This window comes from Dendroctonus ponderosae, unplaced genomic scaffold, assembly GCF_020466585.1.
Source record: "Dendroctonus ponderosae isolate FM_Combo_2020 unplaced genomic scaffold, Dpon_F_20191213v2 Dpon_F_20191213_2, whole genome shotgun sequence".
Lineage (NCBI taxonomy): Eukaryota > Metazoa > Arthropoda > Insecta > Coleoptera > Curculionidae > Dendroctonus > Dendroctonus ponderosae.
Genome location: NW_026018165.1, coordinates 3,720,880 through 3,735,902, shown reverse-complemented (window position 1 = coordinate 3,735,902; position 15,023 = coordinate 3,720,880). Strand labels below are relative to the sequence as shown.

Here is a 15,023-nt window from a genome sequence, read left to right as displayed (position 1 = left end):
GATACCGGAGTTTTAAATAATTACGAAGCCACATGTATTTGCGCAATGCTAATTAGGCAAATTACCTTGAAAAACATTGCTGCCGCATTTCTAATATAGTTTTTTGCAAATTTCTCAGTTTTTAATAACAATTAATTAATTTTACTATTATTTCTGTACTCCAATAACAGCGCCAGACAACACCTCCAGAGGAATGACGCCAATTTTGAATCAGCCTGTATATTTCATTATAATTAATGGCAACAATCTGCCAAAAATTAGGTGACATGCTCTGGATTGGAGCCCAAAATGTGACAATTTTGATGATGTGCTTACTATACAGGGTGATTTACGGTCGATGGCGTATTAGACGTTTAAGGAGAACGCGATCTGCGATCTATCTGCAAATTTGCGCAACGACATCAGCGGATATGCTCTATTATATATTTTCAACAATGCGAGGTTGCCGCTTACACCGAAGAGCACATACAACTTTGCAATTTTAAATGCGATACCCTGTATATTATTGCACGCTTCGATTGCCTATATAGATCTTATTATTTTTACATAACGATTCCTATATCAATCTAAAGCGATTTCCAAATTATTAAATAAAATTCATTATTTTTTAATTAAAACGTAGCCTCCCGGATATTGTATTACAACGCGATTTAAAGCCCTGGAAATTTAAAATTTTGGTACTCCGTTAGGAAAACCCTATGCTTGAGCCCGGCGTACAGCTATTTGTTCCAAATTATACAGTGTCTCGTATTGACCTTTCGACTAGTGATAAAAACTGCTTCAATTACATTTTTTCAAATAGAACACCCTGTATATTAGTTCAAATACCGGAAGACCGTTAAATTTCCTGTGTCCATGCCCTGTCTCTATGCCTAAAGCGTCAAATTTCCGAAATAAATGTACATTTTTGCAACAATTCGATTATGTCGACGTATTTGTCGAAATAATGCCATGAAATCTCATAATAGTTGCAGATTTTGCAATTCTTGATACCAGTTTTCAAGTCAACAGTCATCAAAGTAATAGAGACAGCTATTTTGCACTTTTAATGCAGTTCAGATTTAATTATTCACAAAATGGAGAAAAACAATTATTCAAACGAAGTGTTAATGAAACTATTTATTCTTCATGGACAATGTGGCCAAATTCTTGCAAGGACATGCAGAAAATTCAACGAAATGTTTTCTAATTTAAAGCAAATGAATGCAAGGAAGTTTGTGCGAATACAACACAATTTCCTCAATTATGGCACCAAATTGGAAGCTGAACCGAACTTACCAAAACCTGTAACTTCTGATGAAGACAACATTGTAAATGTTTTGGCGTACTTCGGTGCATATCCTGAAGCTTCTGTTCGAAGTGCGATATGATGATTTCGAAGTCCGTTGATGTGTATAATGCCATTCAAAGGATCCTGATCAAGCATGCAATGCATCCGTCCAAGTGCACGGATTTGTCCAAGCCCTGAAGCCAGAAGACTAACACCGGAGAATGAGATTTTGTGAAACAGTTCTGGTGCATACACAACAAGACCCTAACTTTTTTAAAAACCGTAATTTGGACAGATGCAGCCAAATTTTCCAGGGACGCCATTATCAGTAGACGAAATACACATTTCTGGGCGGATCATAATCCACAAGTGGTTCATCAAATGCGATTTCAAGAAAGATTCAGCATCAATATTTTTTGCCTCATAAAGGATAATCAAATAAAGTTTCACCTTTATGAAGAAACGTTAAATTCATCCAAGTACCTCGAAATTCTAAGGACAGTGGTAAGCGATTTTTTAGAAAATCTGAAACTAGAAGAATATCGCACATGTTGGTTCCTTGCTGTAACATGTTGTAACCTTGCATTACGTACACATACAAATGTGCAGATAGATCGTGCATCGCGTTCTTAAACGTCCAATACGCCAGCGACCGTGGATCACCCTGTATACCCTATATTTCAGCAGTTGTTTAATCGACACTAATTTAGTAAAATTGATACGATTTTTTTTACCTTTCCAGGAGGAACAATAATTATACCAATTGTAAATATTTAATTTTATGTTATTAGATGAGGAAATAATTATGGTATTTTCAGGACGGCTATATTATTACTCTGTATGGGTTCTAATAAATTTTACCGTCCATCAATTAATCGTTGACGTTGTACTAAAGATGTGTAAGACGTAGCCAATACAGCAATCATTATCAAAAGCCACCCAAGATGTAACTAAGAATTAAAAACGTATTAATGATCCGTCAATATCAATAATACTAGATGCTTGGCTGGATGAAGAATTACTTTACGTAGCTTACATCTGTGTGGTTCGAAAATAATTTCTAATCGTAGGTGTCTAGTTAATTATATTTTATGCCAGTCTTCATAAACGAGCCTAACTAGCTAACTTATTTATAATGCCTAATAAAGGTTTTGTTTAGAAAATTAACCGATAAATAGAAAGGTATAACTCTTTCTAATGCTTTTTACTATATTTTTGCTTCAGATAGAACATTTGCGTGAGAGCTTCACAGAAGAGCAAATGTGAAACATCATAACAATAGCTACCAAACAGTTAAAGTTCAGATTGTAATTAGAAGCCAATCTAAAGGAATTTCACTTTAATTAAGAGATGATGATTTATTAAATTGAACTGTCAAACGGGATTGAGATACTTTCACGTGATAACTTGTGTAACCACTGTTGATATGTGAGATCATAATAATAATCTTGACTTTAAACTTAAAAATTCATAAAGAAATATATTCTCAAAACATTCGTAAATACAGTCTTCTACAAAGAACAAACACTTCACAAAGACTCATTCAGATTTTGTTTCCAGTATCTGCGGCTATTTACATATTTTTTCAGATTTTCAATAAACTTATACTGTTGATCTTGCAGTTACAGTTATGACATTCTGTAAAGGTTCTATTTTGAAAAGAGCATGTCTTAGTGATGTTAAGTGGGTTATGATAGGTGAAAGTTGTCCCATTTAGCTTTTTCGATTTTCATATACAGAGAAACTGCCGGACAACAAATGAGTTGAATCTACCAAAAAATCTTAAAATGTTTTCGCGTAATGACTACATTCCTTATATTGAAAAACTGCAAAGCAATATGAGGGTAAAACTTTTAATAACTTTAAAATCATCAAGATTAGATTATGAAATAAACTAAAGAAATAAGCAGGGAATTAAGAATCAAGTTGCATTTTGTCATCTAATTTTTATCTGCGTGGAAGGCATATTAAAATAATCTATCAGAGAATACACAATGTCCAATGAATGTCGTGACGTCAAACACACTTTTAAATAGAGAGAACAGAAAGATCAATTAATAAAATAATGCGAAGATTTAGAATGGCCTTAAAAGAAAAGCAAATAGCACAAATAAATAAGCAACAAAGTAACGAAAAAATTATATATTAGAAGTAAAAAAATTAATAATGACTATGAAAATGAGATTCTAAATAGAGATATGAGATTCTAAAATTCCTCAAAAAGTGAAAAAATGTTAATTAAACTGCATAATATTGCAAATTTAAAATACTTAAATTTCTATTATTATTAGAATACTCTTAATTGCTGTGTTTTCTGGATATGAAAATAAGCATAAAAACTTAGTTGTTTATTGTTGTACCGCAGTTTAAAATTAACATTAATTTTCATTTTTTATTGTAAAAAAATATGTAATTGACTTTCAAGGTTTGATTCAATGTTAGAAAGTCTAACACTGACCACCAAAAAATTAATTTTAGCACACACTTTAGTTGCACAGCACAGCTAATATAACACAGAAGAGGATGCAATAAAAATGTGCACCAAGAAGATGCTAATTTTAAACGCTTAAACAAATGGTTTTTTTTGTTTATGCATTCCTTAAGAAGCAGTTTGTTGTCGTCCAACCGAGATCTCCATTACTAAAAAGTACTTCAAGCTATTTCAAGATTAAAACGTTGGTACGGCAATCCTTGCGTGCCATTGAAAATAGCTAAACCAGCCCATTGTGAAGCTAGACACGAAATTTGATTGCGATATTTAGCTGGAAAACATTATAATAACGATGGCCATTCGATAGTCGCTTAAGTGGTATGCCTTGCGTCGATTTCCATGTTAAAAGGCCATAAAGAGTCGATAACGTATTAGAATCATCTAGTGGGATGCTGGCGTTCTTTTAATTTCTGCACTTTACATTTGTATGGGCTATTAGTCGGTAATCTGGTGTTCAGGGATCGCGAGTTACGCGCTTGGTAGGTTAAAAATGCAGACAACTTTGAATCTCGAGTGCGGAGGTCTTCAACTCCCAAAAGACTTTTAAGTATTTCCAATGGAATTCGGACTCTCAACTATTTCATTACCGCTGCGGTTTTCCTACTTTATTTCCGTCAATCGAGCAATTCTGGTTGTTCATTATCTTCTGATTGCTTCATCCAATCCTAACTTTTTGCAATAACAACCAAATCGTGACTTTAAATTAAGCACTTCTACAGGGTGTCCCACCGGGAACCGCCGCGATCGATATCTGACAAACTGTAATTAGTAGAAATTTGAAAATTGGGGCAAACAGTCTAAGATATTTTCAGAACGGCCACACTTCCAGTTATACCGGAAGTAGGTATCAACTTGCTTATTTTAAATGAAACACCCTATATATTATTAAATTTTTCAATTTTGCTCCAAATTCTAAAGATATTTCATATATAACATCCTGTAGCCAAGTCTAACTTTTCTGATATATTTATAACTTTATATAAAAAATGACAGTTGCAGCCACTCGAAAAATTATTCATTTTTCCTATAAAGGAATTTGTCATACTTAATTTGAGTCGCATTTATTGTTGACTTACTTTAATAGAATTTCGAAAACGTTTTGAACACTATTAATACAGTGTTAAAAGTGTTAAAAAAATAAGTTTCAAAATGACGTTGAGAAAACCGCCCAAAATCAATTTTTTCAAATGGAAACCGCCATTTTTGATGATTTTGTCATATTCAGTATTAAAAATAAGTGTTAGTTTGTGTCACGATTCCAAAAGTGTTTAGTTTTCGAAATATTGCCAATTTAATGTTTTCATATGGCTATTTTGCAGCATCTTTGTTTAAATCCTGTCACTCTTAGTTGCCATGACGAAAGTGGCAATTCTTAATGCAATCAAATGCCAAAGGAATGCTGACAGCTGTCAGTTACCTTTTGCAAATAATTAATAATCATGCCAGGGCGCTTCAATTATACAAACAAATATTATTTAAACTTATTTATTATTCATGAAGAATGTGTTAAAGCTGTATCAGCTCAACAACAGACAACAACATACGATTCAAAAATATTTCCAAAGCTGTGCAAGTGCTGAAACAAGCAAGCTGAAACTACTTTGCAAATGAGACAGCAATTTTTTGAATTAGGAAGAGAAGAAAATTTTACTGGCAATTTGTAAAAATGTAGTCCAAATTCAGCGATTATAGATTATAAAATCAACACAATAGTTGACTCATTGTGGCAATTGTGGTTCATACGAATCACCTGAGAAGTCAACTGGCCTAAATTTAATTTCATTCTTAAATTTTTTTATTTCAAACAGCTCTCGACGTAAGATTGAAAAAACTAATTAATTTCCCAAGTTAAAATGTGCCATTTTATCAAACAAAAGTTAAAAATTATACGAGTTTTTCTGCGATTCTTCAAATTCAGTTGCAACATTCCTATAGACTGTGGCATAGTTAATTGTACAAACTTTGATCAACTTTTGATATCTTAATATCGAGTACCGACAAATGAAAATTGTTAGCAATTTCCAATTTGTGCGTTTGGGTGCTTTAGATCATTTCACATAATAATACCATAACCTGAGGGCATTAAATGGCCGTTACCGACTTGGTAGTCCGAACAAGAAATAGTGGTCAGCATCACAATAGAATAAGGTTCCGCCCGGTGTGGGCGCGATACCCATCTGAAGATACGGCTCCAGATAAGCCTAAAGAGTCATTATTCTGTCGAAATGCATAGCGGTACACTTAGGCCGCTAGTTACTACATTGAACCAACTGTTACCGGTGCCATTATGTGAAATGCCGAATTCCTAATTATTGCAATGCACCTGCAAACTTTAATATTTATGACTTGTTTATATACAAAGTGCTGAATATAATTTCCATTGAAAGCTTGTTGAGCAACCGTCGTCTAGTCAAAGGTAGTACTACATTCTTATGTAGGATTGGTTCATTCAACAACCTCTAGACCAATTTAATCTAGAGTAGTGATCGAAAGTAGGCTTGTGAGATCGAAATTTTCTAAAATGTGTTCAAGTGTTCAAGTTCAAATAGTTCGGTAATACTCAGTATTGAGATAAACATTTTTGAAACAGTACCTACAGAGTGGTTTTTTAGTGCGATAGAGTTTATTATTTCCGAAGGTGTTGAACTTTTGACAAATAGCTTCATATTAAAGTTTTTAAAAGTGCACAAAGTGCGCACAGTTTAAAAATATCTTATATGATACAGAATGTCTCAGAAAAGCGAGGCGAGATGAATGTATATTTTTGCAGTAAGCAGAAGCAAAAAAAAGCAGTTACAGATGCAAAAAAATACATCTTTCCAATCACCACATATCCGTTAAGAATTCTGTGGAACCAAAATATCAATACATTGTACAGGGTGTTAAGAATGTGAACTTCAATCAAAAACTTTTTAACGCAATATAACTTTTGTTTTTCAAATGGAAGTACCTGCATATGAATACATTAGATAGACAATTTACAAAGTTCAAGCAACCGTTTTCGAATTATAATTTATTTCATTTAAAAATTTCAAAAAGTTGCTACATACCGGGTGATTCAAAATTAGAGTCATTCCTCTGAAGGTGTTGTCCGGCGCTGTTGTAGGAGTACAGAAAAAAAGTAAAAGAAAGTAATTGTTATTAAAAACTGAGAAATTTGCAAAAAACTATATCAGAACTACGGCAGCAATGTTTTTCAAGGTAATCTGCCTAATTAGCATTGCGCAAATACTTGTTGCTTTGTAATTATTTAAAACTCCGGTAACCATGGAATTATACAGACTGACAATAAGATAAGATAAACGGTAAATTCAACAAGATTTGTTGACTGCGCAACGTACTTTCGAGATGTCAACCTGTTCTCATAACCTTGAATATTGGTGGTCGAAAAATAAACCATACAACACCAAACATTTGAATGGTTAACTCCAAACAAGCTAGTGCCTGTGTTAGCCCTTCCTCGGTATTTATTTGGTGCTTGGGAAAGTGTCAGTTATTGTGATCTGAGTGCCCCTGGAAGGCCCTGACTCGGTTATGTCTAATACGTGTTCCTCTGTGCCTGGAACCCGAACATCTATCGTCTACTATCTTTCTGGAACCACTCTCCTCGCCCTTTGTTGGCGTGAGTTCTTTCAGCTTCTGCTATGTTACTGTAGCATTTCCCCTGAACTAATCGCATATCCGCAAATTCGTGAAAGGAAATTCAAAGTAAGTCACAGTTTGACAAATTATTGTTATTATTGACAAGGGCTATCCACCTGTAACTATCTGTTGATGACAAAAAACATCATTGCCGCTATGCCTTTTCATCAAAAAATTGTAGAAGAGAACTTTTTTGATATCAAAAATTTTCGTAATTTGAAGCAAAGTTAATAATTTTTCTTTTTGAATGCCTTAGTATTCCAATATGCTACCAACTAAACATGGAACAATTTCAAAATAATGCTTAATAACAAAGATAAAATTCGATTTTCAACTGTTAATATCTTCTAGAAATTTTCGAAAAAAAATGTTTCTATATTTTTCTCGTACTCCCCAAGGGAGCCTCCATCACCCCTTAAAAGGAATAACTTCCAATTTTGAATTACCCTGTATATAAGAAGGGCGATCCAAGCAACCTAGAAAACTATAGACCAATTAGTCTGCTATCACAAACCTACAAACTGGTTATGAGAATCATAGAAACAAACCGCCTCGAATACAAACTTCACGGATACCAACCTTATAAGCAGGCAGGCTCCACACCGTAAGGATACTGAACGGAATATAACCTCCCAATATTGGTCGCATTTATTCAACATCGGTCAGTTGAATTTTGCGCAATTATCGGGTCAATGAAAAATGCAGGAATAGACCAGCGAAATATTAACATTATACAGACACTAAATGACCATTCAAAAATGAAAGTAAGGCTACATGAAGACACTGAGGAAATTAGACACTTAAAAGAGACGTTAGACAAGGGGACATTGTGTAACAATGTGTTACAACAACACTTTAACTGTTGTTAACTAACTAACAACTACTAACAACTGTTTACACTGATGCTGGAAGATGTTTTCAAAGGCCTACTCTGGGAATGCAGAGGAACTCAGTAACCTAAGATTTGCTGATGACATTGTCATTTTTGTCCCAAACGGTGAAGACTTAGAGCACATGCTTATAGAATTCCAACAAGAAGCAAGAAAAGTAGGCCTAGAACACTTCTAAAAAACATATAGAGTATAAATGTGCTAGGACAACAAGTAGAGTGAACTTGAGTGAAGTGAACTTTGTGAAAGTGTCTACGTAGGTTAAGAAATATCATTGGGAAAAACAAATCAAGAACTTGAAATTTACCATATATTACATCTTACATCTAGGAAGGGCGGAATACGGGAAGATACGACACGTCTTCAACTCCAACCTACGCCTCAAACTAAAAGCTATGATTTACATGGAATGCATTCCCCAGTAACAACCTACGGATGTGAAACATGGATTTCAACAAAGAAAATCCTAAATAAACTAAAGATACACCAAAGAGGAATGCTAGGAATTAGGAATAATACTTAAAGGTCGTAAACCCAATGAGTTGATAGGAAATAGAACTAAGGTCTAAGATATAGCGAGGCGAATAGATGATCTTAAATGGAAATGGGCCGGATATGTTGATCGAAATACAATCAACTGGAGCGGAAAACCAACAAGATGGAGACCTTGGGAGGAGAAAAGAAACACCGGCAGACCACAACAAAAATGGTATGATGACATCAAAAGAACAGCCGGACTCAACTGGGACCAAGTAGCACAGAAGAAGGAAAACTAGAAAAACATGAGAGAGGCCTATATCCTAAGGATAGAGAACGGCTAGAAGAAGGAACAGAAGAACTTAAAACATGTAACATTTCTAAACAACCTCTGCACCAGAAGTCTATATCCCTATATCCACAAAAATACAGAAATTATTTTTTATGCAAAACCTATGAACGCTGTGAGATTTTACTAGAAGCACAAAAACGTCAAGAACGGGTTAGTGTTTGACTTTGATCCACCAAATCAAAAAATCTGGTAATTTTTGTACCAAGAGACTCAAAAATTCAACACTTTCCTAAAACGAATGAACTCGCTTACTTCAAAAAATTATGAGCTTTCTGTAAGAACAAATTCGCAGCGAGTTTCGTATAAATTAATAGAATCAGTTTTAGGATATTTCAAAAAGCCTAATTGTTTTGAAGAACATTGAGTATCAACAGTCTCGGATTCGGAATTTTTTCATAATACAAATTCAATCCGATCGTCTTCTTTTGAGCCAAAAAATCTCGTAGTACCCTTTTACCCTGCATATAAAAATATTTAATAAATTGGCTAAACACTAACTCAACACCTAAATATAACCCCTACAAATGAATTACGCCAATTACAAATCCTCTGCACGGAAAGATTCAACAGATTCCGAAACGTTTATTCGACTAAACCAACACCGGATATACCTCGAAGATTAATATTAGTGCCGTACATGAATACGAATATTTCACCTGTCTTGTAGCAGGCGAAGAATTTCAAGAATATCCAAAGATAATGTTGAGCATAGAGAAGAGTGGCTGTAAGTTACACCCGAAGCCAGTAATACCAGAAGCCAAGTGACAAGAAGACAAGTAATTGCTACCTGCGCGGCAATTATCAGGAGACATGTGAAGATAGTCTAATTATTCGTCGGCAGATGGACTATCTTCGGGACGCTGCAAACACTCTCTTTATTACGCTCATAACTTATCCGGTGGGTTTTTCTGTTCAAACTGCGGAATCGGACATAATAAATTCACTTTTATCTTGCTTTTTTCAATCGATGACCGTAATGTGTCCGTTAGGTGTAACTAAGGCTTGATTCTCAGCGGATATCTTGTCAGTATTATAAGTTTTGCTAGGATGAATTTCCTCAATGTTGATCGCAACAGTTTGCTAACAGTTTTCAATATACATGACCAAACTTAGAAGTGCTTAATGAAACGTGGATGAACAATGGTCTTAATAGTCTGCATTTGTGTGCAACTTATACAAACTGTATAGTTGGGAATTTGTTTTTCGTTTTCTGTTGAATTTTTCACTGTCATCCAATACTGACCTTGCTGCAAGCATTATGTGATGGTATTTTTGAAACATTTGCCACTAAAGTTTTGTTTTTGGCCATTATTCACCTGTATTACTAAGATAAACTTTGATTTTAAATGCAATGAACCGCTGACTGTGAAAATAGCTTCAAATTTGTGCTTCTGCGGCCTACAAAAATGACAAATTGAGTGCTATATTATGGGTCATCAGTTCTCGGACACATCTTTGAGCAGAAGAAACTAATGGGTGCCCCCTTCGGATTAAATTTGGTAAAATATTATCCGAGTTCGAACAACCTTGTTGCAACTATTTAACATTAATGTCAACATTCAAACCTCTAGTTGTCTGCAATTAATTTAAAATATGAATTAATGAATAATTGTGCGTACTAGTTATCCGTATAAAGCTTGTTAGTTTTACCACTTATCGCAACAAAGTAAACTGATAAAACCCATAAATTAGTGTATACTGACATTGAATCAGCTACAATAACTTGATTAATTGGCATTATGCCCATTGAGTCGATCAACATTCGGTAAATTTAATACGTTTTCACTTTTAAATATGTGTTATAACTAATAACAGTTATAAAAGCTGGTATAATAATACACAACCGACTACGATTGGCTGATTGGGTCATCCTAAAACATAGGAAAAAGCTCTCTTTACCGATTTTAAAAGCCTAAAACTTTGCAGTTTGTGAGCTACATTTTTGGCCTTCGATACGTTTCCGAAAAACACCTTAGCACGACTTTGATGTTTTTTTTTTCATTAATATTCAATAACATTTTCAAAACTGTTATGCTATTGATACGATTGTGATGACGAGTAGCAGAAACAAATCACCATTTAGAATAATGAATTGAGTTTCCATTCTTTCCGACTTGCCAATAACCACAAGAGCTTGAGTTGCTTGCAATTTATGATAGGAAAAAAAGCCAAGTTACTCTAGTTTGTCATACAGCAAATAAAAAACATTGTTCTTTCGATTAGAAATTGCATACTTTTTGCAACAAACCCATAAGAACTATATTGCATTGTCCTATTCAATAAAATATATGATTAAAATCAATTATTATTGTTATTCCGTGTTTGTGCGTCTCATAATTATTATACTACAGCGTATGCCTGTATTATTGTGGTCAGATTACTAAAGAAAAAATCCAAAAACTGATTGCATTTCTAATTGATCTAATTGTTATAGCATTTGCATCGATCCGTGATAAATCATAATTTATGAAAATGTGGCATTACCTTTTGAATTAATTCAAAACATTTATATGATTATTAGAGAATTGCGACATTCAAGTCGAGGCTGCCTGGTTTACCTTTAAAGGCTTTTTATTTTATAGAAAATTATTAAACTATCTGCAAAAAGTCGTGGGAAATTATTGTGTTCTTTGTACTCACTGTAAATATAACTTAAAGTTTTTCATGTATTAATGGCGCCAGAAAATATACTTGCTTACAAAATATTGAGTACAAATGTATCTATATCCATGTTTCCATTACTACGTTTATAGCAATAATTAATTGTTTTTCGCAATTTTTTTAACTGCACAGGAACGCATATGAACGCAAAAATGTATTGAATTTAATGTGCTTCTGTTAGTAGACAAATGTTTATGACTTCAAAATTTACTTTAAATTTATCTACAAATTTCCCAGTTATATCCATGGCCCATGTTTTGATTGTATTCAGAAATGTTTACACTGTAAAACTTCTATCTTTTCGCTTAATGTATCAGGTGGAGCTTACGTAATTACTAAATTACAAGTATGCAAATTAAATAAGTTTGATGATTTGTAATGTAACAATAGATTTTGAAAATTGAAACTAGTAAGACGTTGCAATAAAATTATAAATTAATGATTGTTACAGTGTACAAATCTATCAAAACTATGTAGTGGATTGCCTCCTAACTAGTCCAGTTTTACCTCTAATTAAGATACGAAGCTTTGAAATTGCATTTGCGCAATGTTTCGCATTATTAGCTTACTTCAGACACACTCCCACTTATAAATTTGTCCAATTAGTAATTTTCGCCCGTATACATGTGCAATAAATCATCAGTAACTAACCGTGAAATATCAGTGTTGTTTTGCAAGTATTGGTAGCAAGCTGATAAATAATTTATTTCCAGCCAATTCCACAAATATTAACAGACCAAATAAGGATCTGTTTCTCTTTCCACGAATCGGTACACTTCGAAACTACATATGTAATGATTTAGTAGGAATTTAACAAACTTTACCATCTGAAAGATTTGCATTAAAGTATGCGCGGGGTATGAAATGTTTCAGGTCGTACGCATCTAGTAATTATAATCTCAACCGTGCCTGCTGTGCGAATTTATTGAATATTGCATTTTTCTTTTTTTATTATTTTATTTATTAAAATTAATGTCGTCAGACTCTGATGTAAAGACAGTTGTAGACTAATTGTGGATAAAATTCGCATCAACCTACATGGTCATCCGAGAAAAATGCTAACTAGATGGGCTGCTTTAGATAAGCTATGTAGGTATTGTTTTGCAAGCATTGTCAAGTACGGGTTTGTTCAAAATACTTTAATTTATAAGATATCCATTCTGAATATATAATTGCATTCTCCATTAACAATTGTATATGTTAGTTATCTTAACGAGTATCACCCGAACAGATCACCTCTTCCATTTCCGGCTTAAGCAACAGTTCGGCATTTTCAAATAATACGACTTGCGCGTTATTTGACTGAACTTCAACATTTTTCGATAACGCATTTGCCGGTAATTTCGTATTGCGATTTGGGATCATGTCGACTGTGTCCAGAATAGTTTGTACTTCCTTTTTCAATTCTTCCAAACGAAGAATTATTTGCTCTTTTTGAGTTTCCTTCAAAAATTTGATGTTAAGCTAATCCGACAATTATTTCACTATTGTTGTATATTCAATTACTTACTAGCTCACATTCCCCTTCATCTGATTGCATATCATAGGAAAAACTGCAAATTTCGACTTAAATAAAGGATATCTATTACTTAGGTCATAAAACACGAATATGAATTTTCGAATGACAAATAATGCCAAATTTGTGATAGTTAGTGACTGGTGTATTTGTTTAGGTTTTAGCGTGCAAACCGGGGCGTTTATCAACTTTGCCATTTTTAAATACATCAATTGACTGTTTTTTGGAGAGGCTGATTCATTGAGGTACTTAATAATTTTTGTATCATCTGTTCCAATCCAAGAGCATATTTTTTAAGAAATCTATGACAAAATAAAAAAGCATCTTTAATATGCAAACAGAACAGCCTGAAATATAGTTCCCCTCAAAACTTTGACTTTTTTCCAGAAGATAATGAAAAGTTTAAACTTGTTGCATTTTTTTGTGCAATTTCCAAAATGCTTTCGAACTCATACATTTTGTGTAAGTTGTTGCTGTGAGTATGAAAGAAGTGCCTATAAATGGTTTTTGAGTAAAATCGTTTATCAACAATGATGATTTTTTTGCAGTCAGCTTTCTCTTTCAGATATGCTAATAACAAATGCTCTGTGATTTTAATCATATTTTTATAACATTATCTTAAATGATACAATTAACCAGTGCATTTCCTTTCAGTTGGTTTAAATTTGCTGGTAATAAAATGCTTTTGCACTAATTGTCACATGCGATCACCACTATCTCTGAACTGTTCACCTTTTCTCTATTTACTCACTCATAGAAATTATTTGGCAGATCTTTAAAATGAACAACGGCAAAAGAACGTTTTTGCCTAAATACGCGAACCTATTTTCAAATGTCCAATTCTTTTCGTGTATATACCATCTGTTATTTTTATATATTTGTTGTTTTTATGTTACTTAAACGCAAATGCTGAAGATAATGCAAACAGACCCATTAATAACAAAGGAACTTTTTCTGTAGTATTAGTGTTGAAAAGCAAGCGCGAGATAGAATCTAATTTAGCAAATAATTGATTAAACATTTCGATGACTACACCTTAGACTGAACTTTCGCCAGACTTTGAAGCTATTTTAATCGAATAAAAAAGATACACAATTATTAAGGCAATTTAGCTGTACACAGCCGCTTGCCTTATAAGACGGTTTATAATATGAATATCCCACTGTTGCTTCGGTAGAAGATCGCAAAACCGTCATGAAAAAGGCGAATGGAGCATACGAAAAAGTATGGGCAGGTGCAGGTGTATGCTGGCAGCAGAACAGTCCGCTTTCTTCCTGCTGATCTGGGTGTGACCCCACGTAATGGACTACGGGATTTCATCTCGTTTGTTATTTATATTTGCTGGAGCCGGAAATATACCGACAACTTGTTGTATATATGTTTTACTTTGTGGCTTAGCGCAGGCGAGTTGTAAATTAAACTTTAGATAGAAATGGAAAGGCATCCGCATTGGCTAATGGCCTTTATTAAAGATGGAAATGCCGGGCAATATTTTCCTTCAATGCACTTTATCAACCATGCGACATTTATTTAAAAACAGCATTTGTCTACCTCCAAACCCTAGACGCAAATGTGCTTGCAATCTTAAGAGATGTATTTGTTTCATTTGCTTTTAGACCTCCAACAGCTTGTCCTAAAACGAGTGTGCTCAGGTCGTATCCGCTCAAACTATTTTGCACAACAAACCTATCACGATGTTTCATATAAAAGAACTTCTGGTTATA

At 33.8% G+C, this 15,023-nt stretch overlaps 2 long non-coding RNA genes across 2 annotated transcripts in view; one reads left to right on the top strand and one right to left on the bottom strand.

Moving 5' to 3' along the window:
• The window catches only part of LOC125503502, a 137,057-nt gene that overhangs the window by 89,027 nt on the left and 33,007 nt on the right, over positions 1–15,023 (top strand). The gene's annotated exons all lie outside the window — the stretch shown is intronic.
• Positions 12,908–13,462, bottom strand: LOC109538242. Its single transcript, XR_002172013.2, has 2 exons — positions 13,294–13,462; positions 12,908–13,226 (listed from the first exon to the last, which is right to left on the bottom strand). It is a non-coding gene; the product is annotated as an uncharacterized LOC109538242 (long non-coding RNA).